Genomic DNA, 21,660 nt, shown 5'->3' with positions numbered 1-21,660 from the left:
AAGAGTCTGTACTTTGCAACCTGTTTCATTTTCAACCATGGAGACATAATGTTGAAAAACTGCAAACACATCTGACTTTGCTTTGAGTGGATACACCCAACAAAACCTGGAAAAGTCATCAATGAAGGTCACAAAATAAAGGCTCTTTCCTATAGATGGCGTCCTCATAGGACCACATACATCACTGTGTACAAGTTGCAACTTTCGTGTCGCTCTAACTTAACCATCCTGCGAAAATGCAAATCTGTGCATCTTTCCAAGAACGCAACCTTCACATACATGTCTTGGTGGCATCTCCAATAAAGACAAATCATGCACCATAGTATGACGTTGTAAAGTCATCAAACTGCCATAACCAACATGCCCAAATCTAGCATGCCACAACTCAGCATCCTGCATGGCCTGAGTCTTTGTTTCTGCAATACATACCTGAATCTGCTTTTCATAACGATCTAGCACAAATAGTCCATTGTCCAGCGTACCTGTAGTGATAAGAGAATAACCATTCTCTCGATCTCGTACAACACATCTGTCATCCTCAAAAATGACCCGAAGACCATTTTTTGCAAGAGAGGATACAGACAACAAATTCTTCTTGATCCCTGGAACATATAAGACATCTGGCAAGCATAAATCTGAACCATCTGAAATGGTAATCAAAATCTTACCAACGCCTTTGATTAGATAAGAAGCATTATTTGCACATGTCACCTTCTTTCCTGCTGGAGCTGCATCCAATGAACAAAACAAATCCTTCCTTGAAGTAATATGCCTGGATGCACCACTATCAAAGTACCAAATCATTTGTGTCTTGTCAACACTGTAAGCAGACAAATTTGAACATACTACAAAAGCATAAGAATCCTGCACAAAGTTTGCAGACTCTTCTTTAGCTGTAGAAGAATCACCAGAAGCTGAAACAACCAAACTTGACTCTTTCTTCTTTTCTTTAGCAATTCGCTTTTTACACTCACTAATGTAGTGACCAGGTTTCTTGCAGTAGTGACATTTACCTTTCTTCTTGGACTTGTCGGAATCACCTTTAGACTTCTCTGAAGACTGTAATGCACTAGACTTGGAGTGATGAGCACTCTCTTTACCCCTGTTTTTGTTCTGTACAACAAGAGCATGATCCATACCATCCACCTGTAAAGACTTGTTCTTACGTGATTGATCCTCCTGCAATAGCAAATCCACTAACTCTTCAAAATGAAGAGGGTCAGGATTAGCTCACAAAGACAGAGTCAAAGAAGTCTGAAAAGTCAAATAAGATGGTGGTAGTGAATTGAGTGTTTTGGAAACCAAGTCCTTCTCTGGAATCACTTCATCAATGCTAAGCAATTGCTCTTTAAGATCCCTGGTTTTTGTAAGATGCTCGACAATATTGTCACCTTCGTCCATCTGTATTTTGTCAAGTTGTTTCTTCAAAAACTCTATTCTGGCAGCGTTTCTTCCTCCAAACATAGCTTGCAGAGTGTTCCAAGCATCCTCAGAAGTTCTGCAAGATCTGATATGTGGTGTGATTGTCCTCTTTATGGTTAAGGCAATCACAGCCATAGCCTGTGCATCTTTAGTATCCCATCTCTTTTGCTCTGGAGTGACTTGTGAGGGTCCTGCACCAACAGCTGCACCACGACCAGGCGTGGCAGGTGCAATGCTACCTGGACGAACTTCATCTCCAGATACATAATCCCACAATCCTTTACCAACCAAAACATTTTTGTCCATAAAAGACCAAAGAGAATAGTTGGTACCATCCAATTTGTCTTCGGATGTAAACGCACCAAAAATCTCTTTCTCCGTAGATTGAGCCATACTGTAGATGCACACAAGAGAGCAAAAGAACCTCCAAGAGATTCACAAATCTCCTCTCCAATCCAAGCAAAACTCTACACAAAATCTCATCACAAAGCTAAGACAAGCTGCTTCCCAAAAGAACTGTTTACCTGAAGAAAATCTGTCAAAAAGCACACCCTCTTGATCTAAACACCTCCGAAAAGTAACTTCTGCTACGCTGCTCAGAACAAAATTCTGAGGGCTCAAACGGCTTCGAAAGGGGGGTAAAACCGCAGGTCACCTGTTCAAAATACTCCCGGAACGTCGAGGATGCTCCCACGAACAAATTTTCCGAAAACTGCCTGAAAACTGCGATTGCGCGCGCGGACGCGAAAACGCAAGTAGAGGCTCTGGAAATCACCTCGCTCTGATACCAATTGTTGAAGATGATGAAACAGGAAACAGAAGGAAGACAGCAACTCAGAGTAGGAAGAAGATGGAGAAGGAGAAGACACAGAGCTTGTGTACGAGATCTCTGTAGTCTATCTCTCTGTATTGGAATAATAATGTGTATACAAACTCAGAGCTACAAAGCTTATATGAAACCCTAAGAGATAAGGTGTCCTTTCACACCAGATGTCCAGGGGGAAAAACCCAGTGGGAGAAAAGTGCCCCTGGTGAAGCGCGTATACACACTAACACTACTACATGTCTACACCCCTACCTAGCATTCTTCCCCATTCCCCGTCTGCTCTTGTTTCTTGGTTTTGGTCAGTTTTCGCGACAAAAGTTAATGATAAGCATCAAAAGCTTATGGCAACGAGTCTACCTCTCATGTATGGTGTCCTCTGAGCTCTCGTAGCAGTCATAGAAGGCTGTAGAAGGTCGGATGCTCCTGTGTGCTCTTTGCTCTCTCCAAGAAGGTAATAGTGGAAATGAGCTTGAAAGTGATGTGAAAAATACTTAACTTCAGACTTCTCGGATCACTTGTTACCAAATTTGACATGTGCTCCTATCTCGTCGTGAAATGCACTTTAGGATTTGAAATTTCTCAATTTGGACTCCGTTTGACCTGTTTCTGAGAGATCTGTCCACTTTGCCAAAATTCTGTCATTTCGGGCTTCCCGCAACTTTTCCCGAATTGTACTCAATTTTTACCATGGGTTGCCCTTGTCATTAGGATCATCACCATCTATTCTTTTCTTTTTTCTGATCTCGTTTCACGTGCTTTTTTATTTTTCTTTTACTTTTATTAAGAAAATCATAAAAAATAAAGAAAAATAGCAAATTGAAGCCAAAAAATTCCAAACATACACAATAAATAGCTGGTAACCCTGTGTATATGAATATACACTTATTTGTGATTTCTGGACTTGGATTACCACTTTTTTCCACTTTTTAGCTCCAAACACACTCTTATTTAGTGATATTTACACGTCTAGAGACCCAAATTCATCATTTGATCTCTTCTTGTTGCAAAACAAGGTATATAAGGGCATAAATATTATCAATATCCGCAATCAAACATAAAAACTGCAAAATCATGTAAGACACTGCCCTTGTAATATAATTTTTGTTTTTCTTTGTTTTTGTCGCTTGTAGCTGCTTTGTAGCTCCTGTATACCTGTATACCTCCCCCCCTCCTAGTCTGAGTCCTCCTGGACGACTATGAAGTGTCTGTGGGCGAAGCATTGTAGTTGTTTTGGTCATAAGTTCCCAATGCAATTGTAGAGCGATGAAACAACAGTCTTTCCAATAAAGCTGCTCTTTGTTTGATTGAAGGATTGGTGGTCGGGTTTTGGGTTGGTTTTGGCACTGCGGTAGTAGAATCAGTAGATGGATTCTTCTTTACCTTGTTGTTCTTTTTCACAATCCAAATCTGCTTCCGCTTCGCTTGTGCTTGCCACAAACTCTTTGCGACCCAAACCTGCTTTGTTCTTTGTGTTGATTTCCTTGCCTTGAAATACATAGGAGTTTCCGTGGATTGTACTGAAGGGAGTTCCTGTTTACAAATCTTTGGGATCCAAATTTGCTTGCTATAGCTTTGTGCCGTCATGAACTTCTTTGGAATCCAGATCTGTTTCACTGTCCTTGATTGTTTGGAATCACTCTGTTGTCTGATATTGAAGACTCTGTTTTCCACCTTTGTTTCCTCTGTCACAACCTTTTTTGGTCTCCATACCAACTTTGACTCCGTTTTTTCCCAAGGTTGAGCTGTTATATTATTGCTTGTCTTCCTTATCCACTGTTGAGAGTTCCTCGTCGAAGAGCAATCCAGTTGTATAGAAACTTTTGGTTGCCATTGCTTCTTCTTTTTCTCTGGTTGTTGTTTACCTTTGTGCTTGGATTCTTCCTTTGGAGTTGGCTCTGCTCCTTTGGTGAACTTAACTGATTGACTTTCACCTTCGTATTTGATAAGCACTGATTTAGAATTCCAGTCAATCATTACATTGTATTGCTTCTGCCATGGTTGTCCTAGCAATAATGGATGTTGTGTAGCTTTGTCTTCAACCACGTAAAACATATGAGAATACACATACTGGTTAATCTGTATATGTAAAACTGTGCATCCGACAGTTTTGATTGAATTCTCATAGTAACTCTTTAACTCTTGCTTGGCAGTTTGTAATTTAGTGTCATTTGTCAATTGTCTATACAAACTGAGTGAAAGTAGGATAGTTTGAGCTCCTGAATCCAATAGTGCTCTGGCTTTGATTTGGTTGGTTCCTACTTTGCATTCAATGATGGGTTCTTCTTTGTCGTTATCCATTTCTGTTATACTGACTGCGTTTATTCGTATTGCTCCTTCATGGCGCTGTTTCTGACGCAGTAGTCTTCTTTTCTCCATTTTTTCCTTCGCCTCGGCTTGCGCTTCCTCCACAATCTTTTTCTTTTTCTGGACACACAGCTTTTCTTGATGTATTTTGAGAAGCATGTCTTGGGTTAGCGGCAAAAGATACTTTTTCACTCTGCATCCACTAATCCAATTGGGCATTTCTTCTCCGTCTAATGTAGCAAGCTTGACGGCTCCACTTGGTGATAGATCTTTAATCACCAAAGGTCCCATCCCTCGCTTTTTAAGCTTCTTAGCATGCTGTTTCAGAGTGTAAACTAGGACATGGTCCCTAACCTTAAACTCTTTAGTCCGCACATGCTTATCAAAAAATTGCTTTTGTCGCCTTTTTTGAGCGTAGATAGAAGCTATTGCTTTTAGGCGAAGCTCGTCTAGCTTTTCCAGGTCATCTATTCTATCAGAAAGCTCATGCCCTGTCCACTCTAGATCCTTAGCCACCCTTAAGGTTGAAATCAAGAATTCTATTGGTAAGATAGCATTTAGCCCAAAAACCATGTTATATGGGGTCATTCCTATTGATGTTTTATATGCTACCCTATATGCCCATAATGTTGAATGCAACTTCTGGTCCCAGTTAGTTCTCGACTCAGATACAATCTTCGTAAGGACCGTGCATATGGTTTTGTTTGTTGCTTCAGCTTGTCCGTTTGCTTGTGGATGATACGGGGCTGATTTCCTATGGATTACCATGAATTCATCTAGAAGGATCTTTATCACTTCATTTATAAAATGTGTGCCTCGATCACTCACAATTTCTATTGGCAATCCATATTGTACAAAGACGTATTCATATAGAAATTGTGCCGTGGTCCTGGCATCCGCTTTTTGAGTTGCCTTTGCTTCGACCCACTTTGTTAGATAGTCTGTAGCCACAACGATGTATTGTGCATGAGTCTTATAGGCAGGAGGTGAAATGGGTCCGACATAATCAATTCCCCATTTTGCAAAATCTCTTGCCCCCATCATTGGTCTAAGCGGCATATCATCTCTTTTAAGTGGTACTTTGGTCCGCTGACAGTCATCACACCGTTTAACGTATTCCTCAGCGTCCATCTGTAATGTTGGCCACCATATTCCTGCGGCTAAGACAAGTTTTGCTGTCTTATCACCTGAGAAATGGCCTCCACCTACTCCTCCATGAGCTTGCTCCAGGATTATCACATACTCAGACTCTGATGCGCAAATCCTAAGCTGGTTGTCTTTACCTCTCTTATAGAGTTGATCTCCTATTAAAGTGTAATCTCTAGCTTCTGTCTCTATAGATTTCTGACGAGATTTCGACGCTCCTTCTGGGAAAGTTCTATTTGTGAGATATCCAACAATATACTGACTCCATTCCGGAGCGATCATTATCTGATATAATGTTGAATACTCTGCTGGCGGTTTTGAGGAACATACAATACATACAGTGACATATTCATGTACGCTTTCTTTCATTCCTGGCCAATAGACTCCCAATTGTAACAAATTCCTATATGTGTTCCTTCTTGAACAATGAAATGCACATTCCTGAACATGTGCTTCGCGCAGATATATATTATATTCCTCAGGATTGATGCATAGTCGTAAAACATGATCATTTTCCAATTGATACAACCTTCCTGCAACCAATTGAAGATTCTTGGATTGCTGAATAGCAATATGTTTCTGGTTGTATTCTCTTTTATCAAACTCTCCTCCATAGGTTAATAGGCTAACGACATTTTGAGACCACCTCGGTATCATTTCTATTTTGAACAAGTACGCGTCTGGCATGTCGTCATCTACTCCTATAGGGTCTTCTCCATTCGTCAATCGCGAAAGATGATCAGCTCTAAGATGTGTTTTTCCTTTCTTTACTACTACCGTGAAGTCGAATTCCAGTAAGATAATGAACCATCTCACTATTCTCCCGGTATTGCATGGTTTATTCACTAGGTAGAGCAAGGCTTGGTGATCCGTAAAAAATACAAACTTGTTGGCTAGAAGATAATGCCGAAATTTCTTCACAGCATATATCATTCCTAATCCCTCTCGCTCTATTGTGGTGTAATTCTTCTCTGCATTGTTGAGCTGTCGACTGGCGTAACAGATAGGAAAATCCATGTTTCCTTCTTCTGGCTGAGCAAGAATGCATCCTATTGCATATGCAGAAGCATCTATATGCACATGGAATATATTTTCCCAATCTGGTGATTTCAAGATTGGAGCAGTAATGAGTGCCTCTTTCAATTTCTTGAATGATTCCTCACACTCCTCTGTCCATTCAAAGTTCACTATTAGCCTGTAAAGTGGTTGGCCTATTATAGCGTACATGTAAATGAATCATCTATAATATCCGCAATGTCCCATAAAGCTCTGTACTTGTTTCGCATTGGTTGGTCTAGGCATATCCACTATAACTTTTATCTTCTCTAAATCCGTGGATATTCCGTTTTGTGAGACAATATGTCCCAGAATTCTGCCTTGTCGGACCATAAACACACATTTCTCAGGATTGAGACAAATGCGATATGTCCTACATTTCTCAAATACTTTTCTTAGGTGTTCTAGATGCTCATCTCTCAGAAGAGAATGTACACATAAGTCATCCATGTATATTTCTAGAAACAACCTTAAGTATTCTTTGAAAGCATGCGTCATCAGCCTCTGGAAGGTTGCGGGAGCATTGGTTAGACCAAAAGGCATAACCCGATAAGCATAAATTCCCCACTCCGTTGCAAAAGCTGTTTTATGTTGATCTTCCAGTGCTATGGCTAGCTGGTTATATCCTGAAAAACCATCAAGAAAGGAGTATGTTGTTTTCCCTGATACACGCTCTAGAACATGATCAGTTATCGGCAAGGGATAATTGTCCCTGATTGTTGCAGCATTCACTTTCTTTAAGTTGACACACACTCGGAGTTTTCCGTTCTTCTTGGGTACCACCACAATGGGGATACCCAATCGGTGTGTTCAATCTCGTATATGAATTCAGCTTCCATTAGCTTATCTATCTCTTCTTTGATTCGCTTAGCAAACGTATCATTATATGTGTATGGTCTCTGTCTGCTAGGCTTTGCATCTTGTTTTAGTGGGATTGTGTGTTGGCATATCGATGGGTCAACTCCCTTTAAGTCCTTATAAGACCATGCAAACACATCCCTGTACTCTCTGAGAAGACTCAAAAGTCTCTCTTCCTCGCCTAGAGACAAATCCGTGGCTATGTACACCGGTCTAGGTGTCTCACCTAGAGCTACTAAATCAACTTTTTTTGCATCTTCCGATCCGTCATAAGATTCGGTCTCCCTTCTCTCTCGAATAGGTTGGGTTAATACCACCTTCCTATCCTCTATTGTGAATTTCCTGTAGTGAGAGGGAACATCCATGTTTTCTTTGATTTTGGCGTTTTCTTCCTCTCCACTCTCAATTTCTATCGTCCAAACTTCTTTCAGAGTTTTCTTGAGCTCTCTGTACTTGTTTCTACGTTCTAACTTGGACTCCGTGTGTTCTTTGTTGCGCTTGTTCTTTTCTGATTTTTCTGTTTCAGTTTTCAATTCATTCCTTTGAACTTGATTTCTTGAGCTTCTTTTGTCTTTTCGTAAGCTCTTTTGATCATTGCCTCTCATTCTTCCAGAAATCTTGTCCTTAACACAATCTTCTGTCTTTACTAGCATTAGGAATTGATTTTTTCCCCTTATTCTAGGCATCGGATTGGTTCTAACCCCCTTTGTTTTTCTCTTTGCTCTATAGCGTTTCTGGCGTTGTTTAGTTTGGTTCGGAAAATCATAAAATCAAACATCCGTTATAGTTTCTTCATTTCCGCTTGAATTGTCCGTTGACTCGTTGTCTGCTTCATTTCCCCACTCTGGATGATCGGGAATGTCGTGAAACACCTCTTCTTCATTTTCCTTTTCCAGTGTATCGTTCTTTTCAGTTTCTTTTTCGAGTATCGTTCTCAGCATGAAGTACGGAACCACGTCGTACCCGTCCTTGTCGCAAAATTTCGTTGTGGGACCATCCGGGATTGCACAAACATCTAGGGTTGCTAGAATGTGTGTCCATTCTAATGGTTCAAGCGTGTCCTCTGGAAAGGGTTCTCCTATATAATTTTCGTCTTCGATTGCCCTTTCTAAAACATATTCTTCTCGCCTCAGACTTCCACATTTCGAGGCTCCACACATCCATAACTCCTTGGGCTTACCTAACCAAGCTGGAAATTCGGATCCGGTCAAAGTAGCTGAATCAAACTCCTCTACCGGTGTTCGGTTCACATCTTTGTAGCTATGGTCTTTCAGGTTCACACGTGTAGTGGTATCCATATTTCTTAGGTATATGTGATCGTAGCCCCAATCCTGGACCATTTTCAATTGTCTCATGAATGGTCTTCCCAGTATGATATCATAGTTATTCTCCTTGCCAAAATCGACAATAGCAAAAGTATGTTCGTATTCAATGCCGCAAGAAGTCACTACGACTTTCTCTAATAACCCCATAGGTTTCTCCATGTGTCCATCTGCTAATTGGAGTTTCAACCTAGTCTTCCTTATTGCTGGTTTCCCCCATTTTTTCCAGATTTCTTTTGTAGCAATGGCTACCCAGCTCCGCTGTCTAGTATTGCCATCGTGTTCACTCCTTGGAATTCAACTGGTAAGGTTGTATTCCCCTCTTCACCTTCGCAATACTCTCCGACCTTGTTTAAGGGTACAGGCTTAGCGTTCTTTTGTGGTTTGCTCAGCTCTTGTATACCCTCTTGCAGTCTCGATGTTGGGTCTTTTATCCCAAATTTCTCCAAGCATTTTCCTACAGTGGTCCACATATGTGGTCTTAGCCTCAAAAGCTCAGCTAGAGTGATAGTGCATGTCACTGGTGTTGACAAGATCTCTATCAATCCTTGCGAGTCCATGACTTTTTCTGATGAGATTCTTCGTGAGGGAAGTGCTCTAATCTCGGATTTTGCTTCATACTCTCCTAAGTATGAAGGTAAGGTTTTCAGTGAATGAGGTTTGCTCTCCATTGCTCTAACAGAGCCCCCATCTCCCCAGTAAGATTGCAGATCCAAGTCCACTTGAGATCCTGCCTCAAATTCCACTATGGGAGGATTCCTGATGTCCTTTTCCCAATTTGTCTGATTAGCTTGGCAACTTAGCTCGTTTGCAAAGTTTGCCTCTCTCACTTGTTTCCAAAATTCATTGTAATCCTCATCTCTTCCGTAAGACCTCTGTATGACTGGATGAAAACTCTCTATCTCCTGATCGGTTGTGTTCAATACTATGCGGTCATCCTTGTGTGTATTTTCAGGCTTTTGTGCACTGGGAGTCTTTTCAGCTACCCGTGAAATGATAGTCTCTTGCTGAATTGGGTTTTCCGTTCCACAATTCATTGTTTCTCTTGGTGGTTCTAATAAGGCTTGTGCAGTCTCGATCATTCTCTGGCACATTTCAAGTCTCTGCTTTTCCAATTCCGCGTTTGGGTATGTCATCCACCTCTGTTCTTGTGTTTGGTTGTTCTTTAACCTAGCTTCGTAAGCTTCATCAGTGCGTCCAATGGTTCGTGTACTTTGTCGACTAGCACTGATCCCCCTGAGCTTAAGCTCGTTGTTTCTTTGATACTCTTTTGTTTCGTTCTTTCCGGGCTCATCTCTCCTTTCCCGTTTTGACTCTCAAGTTTTTCTAATCTATCTTTAGTTCGCTTTAGTTCCTCAGCTAGAATAGCGTCTTCACGTTCTTTTCTCAACTTCATGCGTGCTTTTCTAGCTTTCCATGTGTTTCTTTGACTCCGCGGTCCTTGACTAACCACTTCGGTCGCTAACTTTCCATTCTCAGGTTCTCTAGTGGTTTTCTTAGCTTGAGCTCTAGTAACAACTTGCGTTGGTATCAGAGTTTCATTTTCAGACCCACTGCTGGTAGGAATAGTTTCTAGCATATTCAATGTCGTCTTTTGCACTTTGTTTGGATTCTTTGAACAATCCTCAATGAAGTGAGTAACCCCACACTCAGTGCAATAAGCGTTAATTCTAATGATTTCCGTATGTGGACAAACATTCATCAGATGGTCACCTCCACACTTGTAACAGGGTCCTAGTGCTGGTCTTGGTCCCACTTGATTCGTCCTTTGTGGATAGGATGGTCTTTGTCCTGTTAACCCTCCATGAGCTATGAACATCAATGTTCTTGCGTCCAAATTGTATCTCTCTTCATCAGAAGCACTTGTAACTGTTGGTATTCCAACATTCCCAATCATGCCCCATGGTTTGGTTGTTTGGGTTCTTCTGGTGGGTAATACACAGTTGGAGACATGTGTGCACCAGATTCTTCATAATAGGCTTGAACAGGCACTAAGGCTTGTTCTTCCTGATTCTCTAAGGTTGGTGCATATCTAATGCCCACTGGTCTTGCTCCTGGTAAAGGTGGTTGTTGTCCCAATACTGGTTGTGGCCTTTCTATCCCCATAGGTCCTGGTACATTTCCCGTTGGGTATCGAGGTACTGGATGTACTTGAGGTGGTGCTAATTGAGCAGGAGGTGCATACTGACGCTCCCTTACATACCCTTTGTTGTAATATCACTCCTCTGTTGGATGGTTTGTCCATTTTTGTTCAATAGCACACCATTTCAGTGGTTTTGGCAATGGTTTTTGGTATGGTGCCATCCTTTTTAGAGCCTCTTCTATCATTTTCTCTACATTTGGCATGGTTGTTGTTTGAACATTCTTTTTAGTGGTAGTCTCGCTCACTATGGAGGAAGAGCTACTGGATACAAAATCTGTATCCGCTGACACCTCTCCATAAACCGTACAGTTATCCACAAAGTACAATGCTTCTCTCGTTACTTGCTCGAAACTTGTACAAGCTTTCAAGTGCAAGTCCTTCTTGAGAGTGTCGTTTCTCAGTCCCTCAATAAAGAGAACAGATAGTCTCTCATCTTGTGGTCGTTCACGTACTGGACATCTCTCAATGTATTGTTTGAAGCGAAGTGAAGCTTCCTTCACTTTTTCGTGTTCTCTCTGTTTAAAAGCATATATTTGTGAGACCGTATTGTGCTTAATCCCTCGTTTTGAGAATTCCTCAGCAAACTCTTTAGCAAATGGTCAATGTCATGGAATCCCCCTATGTTCAGTGGTTGAAACCATGTCAATGCCGTACCTTCTAGAGTAAGACCAAATCCCTCGTATTGTGTATGGAAATCTGTTATCTGCTCAGCTCTTAAGACTTGCTTAAAGAGTGACACATGTGCATACGGATCTCCTGAACCACCATACTTCTTTGGCATACACTTGGCTACTTGAGATGGTCTCATACGTCTATGGTCTGCTACCAATCTCATTGCTCCTGTGTCCCGGCTAAAGCTTTCTCTAGCATCATGGACTTCATGGGTTACCCTTGTCGGTTCCCCTGCCCTGAATCTACTACTAGGAGGTAAATGTGATGGTTCCGCTTCGAACCTTGGACCTGGAGTGGTATATGTGGGGATTGGAACTGCACTACCTCGATTCGTATCCATTGACTCTCTGGAATGTAATGATCCCATTGGTCCGGGCTTCGAGTACTGAGGTTGACTAAAAGAGTCAGCAACCTGAGTTCTTTGTCCTCCTGTTGTCATTGGGTTTTGCACTCCATTTGTTGGTGCTGGTCTTTTTGAGCTAGAAGTAACATAATACTGATGTAGTGGTCCCCCAAAGTATGTATATCCTTCTAATTCTTTCTTGCCCATTGTTGAGTATTGTCTCCCATACTTGTCGTAAGCGGCAATTTTCACTTCCGACCCCTCTGTGTAGGTAAAGACATAAAGTCTTTTTTGGTCTGTCAACTCTCCGGTGTAGGGTTCTTCACATCTATAATAGAGATCTTGCTCCCCATTATTATATTTGTATAGCCCCACATAGATGTTATCAGTGTTGATCCTTGTAGTTTCATTCTCTCTTCTTAACCTCGCATCAGGTAAGTTCATTATTGGTGCTTTCTCCTCAAGTTCTTCATCTACTTTGGCTTTGGTGCCCATCAATCCCCACTTGTCCACAATGTTAGGGTTTAGGACTACAAAGTACATGGTACCCTCGTCATCTAGATATCTATCTCCGCTATAGCTCACAGGCACTAAGTCCTTGAACTCACTAGGTCTCTCTTCTATCTTTACACAATAGCGGTCCATTCCATCTTTGTAGATCTTGGCACCTTGCTCATTTTCGTACTGGTATTTTATGAACAATAGCTTCATTGTGGCGGAAGGGTTTGATGATCCTGCTGCCATATTTTCTCTGTTGTTCAGGTTCAAGTGTTCCAAGTGTTCGGTGAAAATCTCGTAAGATCTCTCCGAAGAAGTATCAGAAACACTTCCTTCAAAGATCGGCTCTAATGGTTGCACCCAACTTTGGTTTACACTTCCCTCGGTTGATATGACACTTGCTTGTTCCCCTTGTTTTGGTTGGTTATTCTGGAGATTCCTGCCCGATCTCAAATTCATCAATTCCCCTAAAGGACTTTAACTTCTCCGTCTCGGCAATTTGTTTTCCCAAGTTTTTGTGGTCAGAATTGATCCAAATTGATTGATACTTGGTCAATTGTTTAATCTTGTCAGTTGGAACACTTCTGTTTCATCAAGTGAGAATTTTGTTGCAGTTATGCTGAAAAAGACATTATACGCGTATGATGTCTTTTTTCACAGATTTGGACTATTTTGGTTATGCTCACTCTCAGTAGCCCCCTTATGCTCTGTCCACTCACAAAATTCAGTTTGAACTCTGTTTGAGCAAGTTATGGCTAATTTAGGCTTTTCTTGGCAATTTTCCGCTTTTGACTTGTTTTGGGTCAATTGTGATCCAATTGGGATGAAACTTGAAATATAACCTCTAGACAGTTATTACAATGGATCTGTGTTGGCAAAGTATCAAATTATGTCCAAAATTAGGTCAAAGACATCATACGCGTATGATGTCTTTTTCATCAATTTGGGTCAAGACTTGATATTTTTGCTTTCTACAGTGTTTGTAACAATCTTGTCAGGTCAGATATCAAAAATAAGTAGTGGATGTGCCAAAAGACATTATACGCGTATGATGTCTTTTGTCCCAGATTTTGACTATTCTTGGTTTTAAGCCTTCTCCAATGTTTATAATTGAGTTTCAAGTGTTTTGTCAGGTTTGAATGTAAAAACAAGATCTGAATCCAAAATTTCCTATTCTTTGCGTTTCTTGGACTCCGACTTGTCTTTTTGGGTTTCTTTGAGTGTTAATGCTCTTGTTTTAAGTTGAAATTAGGGTATAACTCCCCTTTTGAATACTCTGGTAAAGTCAAAATTTCTGTTTTGGTCTCTGTTTGGTCATTTAGACATCATACGTGTATGATGTCTAAAGTTGCAGATTTCCAGTTTTTTGGCACAGAATCCTTCCTAAAGCTTTCTCAAGTGCTCAGCAACTCCCAGATACACAGAAATTTTCTCTGACTTTTGTTTATTGCAAGTTTCACTACTAACTCGACGGTTTAGTGATCTAACATGCAATCAACCATATCAAGCAAATACTCCAATGATTACTAGCTCCAGATCAGGATCAAATGAAGTCCTACCTAAGCTATTCCTAATCATAAAATGGGTTTGGTAATTGTGATTTTAAAGAGATCCACTGCCACTCACGGACTAGCAAATTCTTCTTCTATCAACAACTACTCAACACCAACAAAACAACAAACAAATCTAAGCTAAACTAAAAATACTGTCAACACGGAAGACCCAGGAATACCCCACTTCCTAGTATCTCTCGAGATCTTCGAAGTCCACCACTCCTAGATCTTTTCTAACTAAAGTATACAAAGTAGTTTATACGACTCACCTCGTAGGATTAGTCTAAGGTCACCTACTTAGGGCTCTCGTCCCCGGTAACGGCGCCAAATGTTAAGGCGGTTACGCCGCTAGCAGAAGCTAAATAGCGAGAACTCAACCAACAACAGAATTTGTCAGACGAGGACGGAGCTTGACCCGCAGGCGCATGGAAACAACTAGGTGGGTGTCAAATCACCTACTCGACCTTCTAATGACAATCACTACTAAGAAAATCAAATCCAAGTTCTAAAATACGCAAGTGACTGAAATCCGTACTACGAACGGATGCTATACGAAACAGGATCTAGAATCGTTGAATCGATTTCAAACTCAAGGGGAAGTCTATTCACTAGGTAAGAACAACACCCTAAAGAATTGAACTGCAAAATCAACCTATAACCACTCCGTGCGGTAAACGCGTATGAAGACAGGCCAAAAAATATAGGTGATCGAAACTTGACCCCGATGGTACCAATGTGTAGCTCTACTCGTTGTGGTTCTATAGATATGCTACACGCTCCATTCCGACACACGAGTTGGAAGAAAACTCACACCGAAGCTCTTAGGAACTTACCACACATAGAAGCCGATAGCGTGCACTCTTGGTATCTGTGCGTAGCTCTCGCCGTTGCTAACACAATGGCGGTGTCGCTTCTCCAATGGCGGCTCCGTAGCTCGCATAGCAAGTAGATAAGACTCTCTCTCTCTCTCTCATTCTCTCAGACACAGTCACAGCGCTCAAAAACTCACTTTGATCAATAATCTGAATCCCCTTAGGTTACAAAAACTTTGGCTTATATACCTCAGCCTTGGAGGTGAGAACATCTCTAACTAATTACATCAGCAAGTGAAATTACTTCGGGATTACAAGCTGGAAACTCAATTGAGTCCCGTTACTTAATGAATGGCTCAAATCAAAATTAATGTCGGAAAGACATTTATTACAATCAATGGTTACAAAATGATGAGTGTGAGCAAAAATGTGGGTGTGATCCTCTGCTGGCTCAACACATCTTCATCTACAAGTGTCAATTCTAGCTCGTCTGCATCATCCCTCGTATATCTGTCAGCTTCCTCTGCCATACCTTCGTCCATCTCATTTAATGTCACAGTAGTATGTACGTCGTCTGACTATCTGACTTTCCTCCAGGAGATCTTGCCCTTCAAATACTTGTTTATTTCTTGGAGCAACCTGAACCACAAACCACCATTGTCGCTCTCGAGGGTCCAGTACAAAGACCACTTGCTCGCAATGTTCGGGGAGAGCAAATGTGTCCAGGTATCTTCAATGTGCCTCCAAGCCTTCGAATCAGTGGGCACCCTAAATGTTGCTTCAGTGGATCTATTCGTAGAATGCCACCACATCAACTTTGCAATGGAACCACAACGAAACATGCTTTTTATCCTAGGAATAATAGGGAAATGCCGCAACACTTTAGGTGGCACTGTCTCTCCAACTGCATCTTGTTTGTAGCGCATTGCTCCGCACTTAGGACACGACAGACAATCTGCAAATTCATTGCGAAAAAGAATGCAATCATTTGGACATGCATGAATCTTGTTGTCAGAAGTTCCTTTGCATCTGGCCTGGTGGGACGCATTTCATTGCCAGCCGGGAGAAGTTGCTCCCGCAATAAACTGTTTAAGCCACATTAAATTAAAATTAAAGCTCTCCGAGCACATCACCGCTGCAATCGGAAAATCTCTTTTGTAAATTACGTATCTAAACAAAGCAGTGACGCTTGCATCTGACCACCCGTACACTGACTGAAGATTCAAAAACGCCAGACAAGTACAAAGCACAGATATTTTGGCGCCTTCATAGATTGGTTGACGTACCAACTTTCTCAACATGTCTTCAGGAGATAGGCGCACGGCTTCTGGTGCTGCTTCGTTCGCGTTCTCCTCACTTGTCTGGAAGAAGGCATCCAGCATCTCCTCCATGCCATCGTCTTGTGTCTGTAAGCCCTTTTCTGCTTCCATCCGTGGCTCTATATTGGTCGGACCTTCACACATAATATTTTTTTTCTCTCTCTCTCTCAGATGTAGGTGCTATGTCGCGGAAATCAAAGCCCATTCCGTAGGAGTCGTATCGCAGATTCTGTACGGTTTCTCTAGCAAACTCTCCGTACTTGTGCACATGCTCATTACATATCCTACGCTTGCGCAGGATTTGATACTTGCAGAGCGTGCAGGAGCATGCAATCTTTTCCTCCATGTTAGTTGATGACGTTGCCATCTACAATGATATGAATGTTGTTTTAATATATATATATATATAATATATATATATATATATATATATATATATAATATATATATAATATATAATATATATACACACACACACTCTCACAATGTAAACTACCTCGCATTCTCTAGTCTTGCCCAATCTCCGTACACCTCGGTCCAGAGGTGTACGAAGATCAGGACCACCGGTCAAAATCTCGTCTTTATTGGTCAAATCCTATATGGGTAGACACATACGTGCACTCCCAGGTGTACATGGCAATTCATGTAGCAGGCAAAATCCCTTTGCCTCTTTCAGTTCCATAGTTTCTTCTCTGTCTACGTACCCTATCTCCTCGTTCTTTCTCTCTCGTCTCGCTCTCGCTGCTATCTCTCTTTCTCTCTCGATCTCGCTCTCGGTCTCTTTCCTAACGCTTATCTCTCCTCTAAATATAATATATATATATATAACTCTCTTTCTCTATCTCTATTTCCTATCCTCTCCTCTCTCTCTCTCTACTACCACTCTCTCTCTTCTCTCTCGCTCTCTACTTCCCTCTCTCTCTAATGATCGAACGAGCGACTGATCTAGGGAGATCTAGACGCCCACGACTGCGGAGGACTACACAACATCGACAGAGGCTCCATCAGAGGATCTAGCTAGGTCACTTTGGCTCGACATGCACCCTATCTCTCTCCTCTCTTCTCTCTCCTCTCTCTATATAATATATCATATATATATATATATATATATATATATATATATATAACTCTTTTCTCTATCTCTCTATTTCCTATCCTCTCTCTCTCTCTACTTACCTCTCTCTTTCTCTCGCTCTCTACTTCCCTATCTCTCTAATGATCGAACGAGCGACTGATCTAGGGAGATCTAGACGCCCACGACTGCGGAGGACTACACAACATCGACAGAGGCTCCATCAGAGGATCTAGCTAGGTCACTTTGGCTCGACATGCACAACGTCCGGTCAGAGTACTGACCATGGAGGAGATCTACCTATCCCAACTAGCTCGTTTAGCCGTTTAGTCCACACCCATCAATTTAGGATTCCATAATATTTTATTTTGTCATCTTCTTACTCTGACTTCGTATCAGATCCATCACATTGTAACTTTCTTGTCTCATGTCTCATAGGTCTCTTTGGCCTTTCGAAGACGTTAATATAACATTTCATTTCATTTCTCTCTTTAATTTTTTTTTCTTTAGTTTTAATTTCCTAAGCATACATTAATTCTCTCTCTCTCTCTCTCTCTCTCTCTCTCTCTCTCTCTCTCTCTCTCTCTCTTTCTCTCTCTTTCTCTTTCTCTTTCCTACACACACACACACATTTCTCTCTCTCTCTCTCTCTCTCTCTCTCTTTCTCTCTCTTTCTCTTTCTCTTTCCTACACACACACACACACATTTCTCTCTCTCTCTCTCTCTCTCTCTCTCTTCTCTCTCTCTCTCTCTCTCTCTCTCTCTCTCTCTCTCTCTCTCTCTCTCTCTCTCTCTCTCTCTCTCTCTCTCTCTCCTACACACACACACGATGTAGAGGTAGAGAGAGACAGAGCAAGAGAGAGGGGTTGGGGAGGGTGGAGATGGACATAATACCTGCGCAGCAGGTTTCGGCCAAGATCCGAGCAGGCGAAAATGGCCCCTACACGCGGGTTTTGCTTTTTTTCCCCAATTTTTTTGGCGTCGATATACGCGTCGCTATACGCGTGGCAAATAAAGCCTTTCCACGCGTATATCAACGCACATTGCGACACGTATAGCAACGCGTATAGCAACGCGTATAGCAATGTGTATAGCAACGCGTATAGCGACGCCCGCTAATGTCGTCGATATATGCGTGGAAAAGCATGGCCGTCGATATAGGCGCGTCGATATCTTCATTTAGTGTTGTAGTGATGATATCACCGAGAATAACCATGGTATCAACGAAACAACATCATGGCATCACCGAGAATAACCATGGTATCAACGAAACAACATCATGGTATCACCGAGAATAACCATGGTATCAACAAAACAACATCATGGTATCACCAAGGATAACCATGGTATCAACGAAACAGCATCATGGTATCAATAAAAATCACCATGGAATTAACAAAATATCATCATGGAATCACCGAGAATAACCATGGTATTAACGAAACATCATCATGGCATCACCAAGAATAACCATGGTATCAATGAAATATCATCATGGTATCAACAAAAATCACCATGACCAAAGTACTAACAAAACGTCATCATGGTACCATCAAAACCACTATGGTATCAACGAGAAATTATCAATAAAACGACGAAACTATATCTTTAAAAGAATAATTATACGAGAATCAATGAGCGAGTATATCATATAACAAAAGATCATGTACCAACAGTAGCTCGATAGAATTTGGACGATCATCAACTGCTCGACTGAATTGGAACGATATGTAACTGGCTTCTGCAGCAAAGTTACGTCAGTAACAAATATATGATTGATGAAGAAAAAATATAATTGAGAAGTTTTCAATTATGAGAAAAATCAAAAGCAAAAAGTAAAATTTTGCTTTTCAAACATATTCACAGTCCGCGATACGATAACCCAAAATCGGTGCAGAATTTAGAGAAACTTTCTTCTGCAAAGTTATAGACCACATCAGTTTCGATGGCTCAAGCAAATAGATTCTCATCGATTCCGATGCCTGCAGTGGCTAGTTTCTTCTGCAAAGTTGTAGACCACATCGATTCCGATCCCTCACGCGGGTAGTTTCTGCAAATCGTTTTCAATTAGCATAAAAATCAAAACATAAAACGAAACTTGCTTTTCACGTATGTATGCAGTCCGCAAACGATAACTCAAAATCGGTGCAGAATTTTAAAAAACTTCCTTCTGCAAAGTTGTAGACCACATTGATTCCGATCTCTCTGTACCAGGTAGTTTTTGCAAAATCGTTTTCAATTAGCAGAGAAATCAAAAAAAAAATGTACTACTCTGATACCATGTTGAGAGAGAAAGAGAGAGCACAGAAATAGAACCCCAAAGTGTGTAGAATACACCTCTTGGCGCAGCCCTTCTTCCATTGCCAGTTACTGCTGATCAACATCATTCTCCACCCTCTTCATTGGCTCCTGTATTTCAACGACCTCCCAGCTCCCAAAGCGCCCTCTTATCACCTCCGTCGCCCAGCATGGTGCGCACTTATCAAACTGCGCGCAAAAGGAGCCTCCCTCCCGACAACCTTCGTATTGCTCCCTATCGTGAGCCAGCGAGATATGCTCGGCTTTCCACACCACCACTCTCGCCATCACATGTCCCCGCTCCAGAATCCCATGCCACTCCTCCTCATATCCCCATACCTTCTGATGTGGATGAAATTGAACCCTAGTCCTCTACTTCTGCCCGTTCCCCCTCTACTGCCTCATCAAATGGCTCCTCACCACATCCTCCTGAGCTTCCTCCAGCCACCGTGTTCGCACCCGCTCCATCCACGATATCTATCATGCGACAGCTTTCTCCACTGTCATGCTCGATGAGCGCATCACAGCAGCACCACTCGACCCCTTGGAAGATGTACTCCCACTCTCTATTGCAGATGCTCTAGCCTCAAGTAAGAGTACTCTATGGCATGGAGCCATCATGGAAGAGCTCCAAGCTCTCGAAGAAGCAAACACATGGACTTTGGTGCCTCCACCGCAGCATCATTACATCATTTCCTGTAAGTGGCTCTTAAAGAAAGAATATCATTCAAATGGCACAGTCGAGCGGTACAAAGCTCGTTTAGTAGCTCGCGGTTTCTCACAGCAATACGGCGTCGATTATTTCGACACGTATTCCCCTGTCCTTGGCATGACCACTTTTCGCCTACTAGTCACAATTGCAGCTAAGTTCGATCTTCTGCTACATCATCTCGACATCAAAACTGCTTTTCTTCATGGAGTTCTGTGCGAACTCATCTACATGTTTCAGCCACCCCACTTCGCCAATCCAACTTATCCAAATCATGTATGTCAACTCAACAAGCCCATATATGGTCTCAAGCAATCTGCTCGACAATGGTATACGCGGATGCATGAGTACCTGATTGGTTGTGGCTGGGAGCGTCTTCAAATTGACAATAACCTTTATATCTGGCGTTCTGCTGAAGGTATGGCCATACTTGGTCTCTTTGTTGATGATATTCCTCTATTAGGCACTTCCGAATATATCATTATGAAAGAAATAGATTGCCTTTCCCAAGAGTTTCCCGTCACTGACAAGGGTCCGATGTCTTATTTCTTGGGCATACAAGTGACGCGTGATCCAATCCAAAAAACCATTAGTCTCTCTCAATCACAATACATTGAGGAACTCCTTCATCCTATGAGCTTACCCCTCTCCCTCTTAAGCACAAGCTTGCACCAGAATATCATGCTTACACTCACGCTGATGCCTTATATTTTCCTAAGTTTTGTGGCCAAATCCGCTACCTAGTCTCATTCACACGCTTTGATCTATCCTATGTTGGATACATGCTTTCTCGCTCTATGGATAAACCCTGCAAAGCACATAAACAAGCTGCTAAGCATACACTGCGTTATCTCCGCACTACACAAGCCTATTATGATCCAAATACTTCTATATCTATCTCTAGGTATGTTGATGCAAATTGGGCCGGTGATGACCCACGTTGTTTCTCCACTGGCGGCTATGTGTTTAACCTTGCAGGTGCCCCTATCTCCTGGCAAACCAAGCGCCAATCGTCCATCGCTCAGTCATCTACTGAAGCGAAATATGTTGTTGTCGCCCTTGCTTCGCGTGAAGCACTATGGCTACAAGATCTCATTTCATAATTCACATTGCCCTTTGCTATGACACATGACCCGGTCATCCTAAACTGCGACAACCAATCTACCATCACCTTGGCTGAATCCCCCTCTTTTCCATCAAAGCTAAAGCATGTAAAAATTAGTCATCATTTTTTGAAAGACTTGGTCCAAGAGAAGTTTTTGCAACTCACGTATGTTCGTAGCAAGGAGAATTGGGCTGATTTCTT

The 21,660-nt window shown here is 41.7% G+C and overlaps 1 pseudogene; it reads left to right on the top strand.

The window, feature by feature from the left end:
• LOC147459507 (uncharacterized) overlaps positions 1-21,457 on the top strand; it is a 32,245-nt pseudogene extending 10,788 nt beyond the window's left edge.
• The last annotated feature ends 203 nt before the right edge of the window (positions 21,458-21,660 follow it).

The sequence above is a fragment of the Adiantum capillus-veneris genome, chromosome 4, assembly GCF_014529385.1.
Source record: "Adiantum capillus-veneris isolate H3 chromosome 4, ASM1452938v2, whole genome shotgun sequence".
Taxonomy (NCBI): domain Eukaryota; kingdom Viridiplantae; phylum Streptophyta; class Polypodiopsida; order Polypodiales; family Pteridaceae; genus Adiantum; species Adiantum capillus-veneris.
The sequence above is the reverse complement of the archived record's forward strand: the minus strand, read 5'-3'. Positions and strand labels throughout refer to the sequence as shown.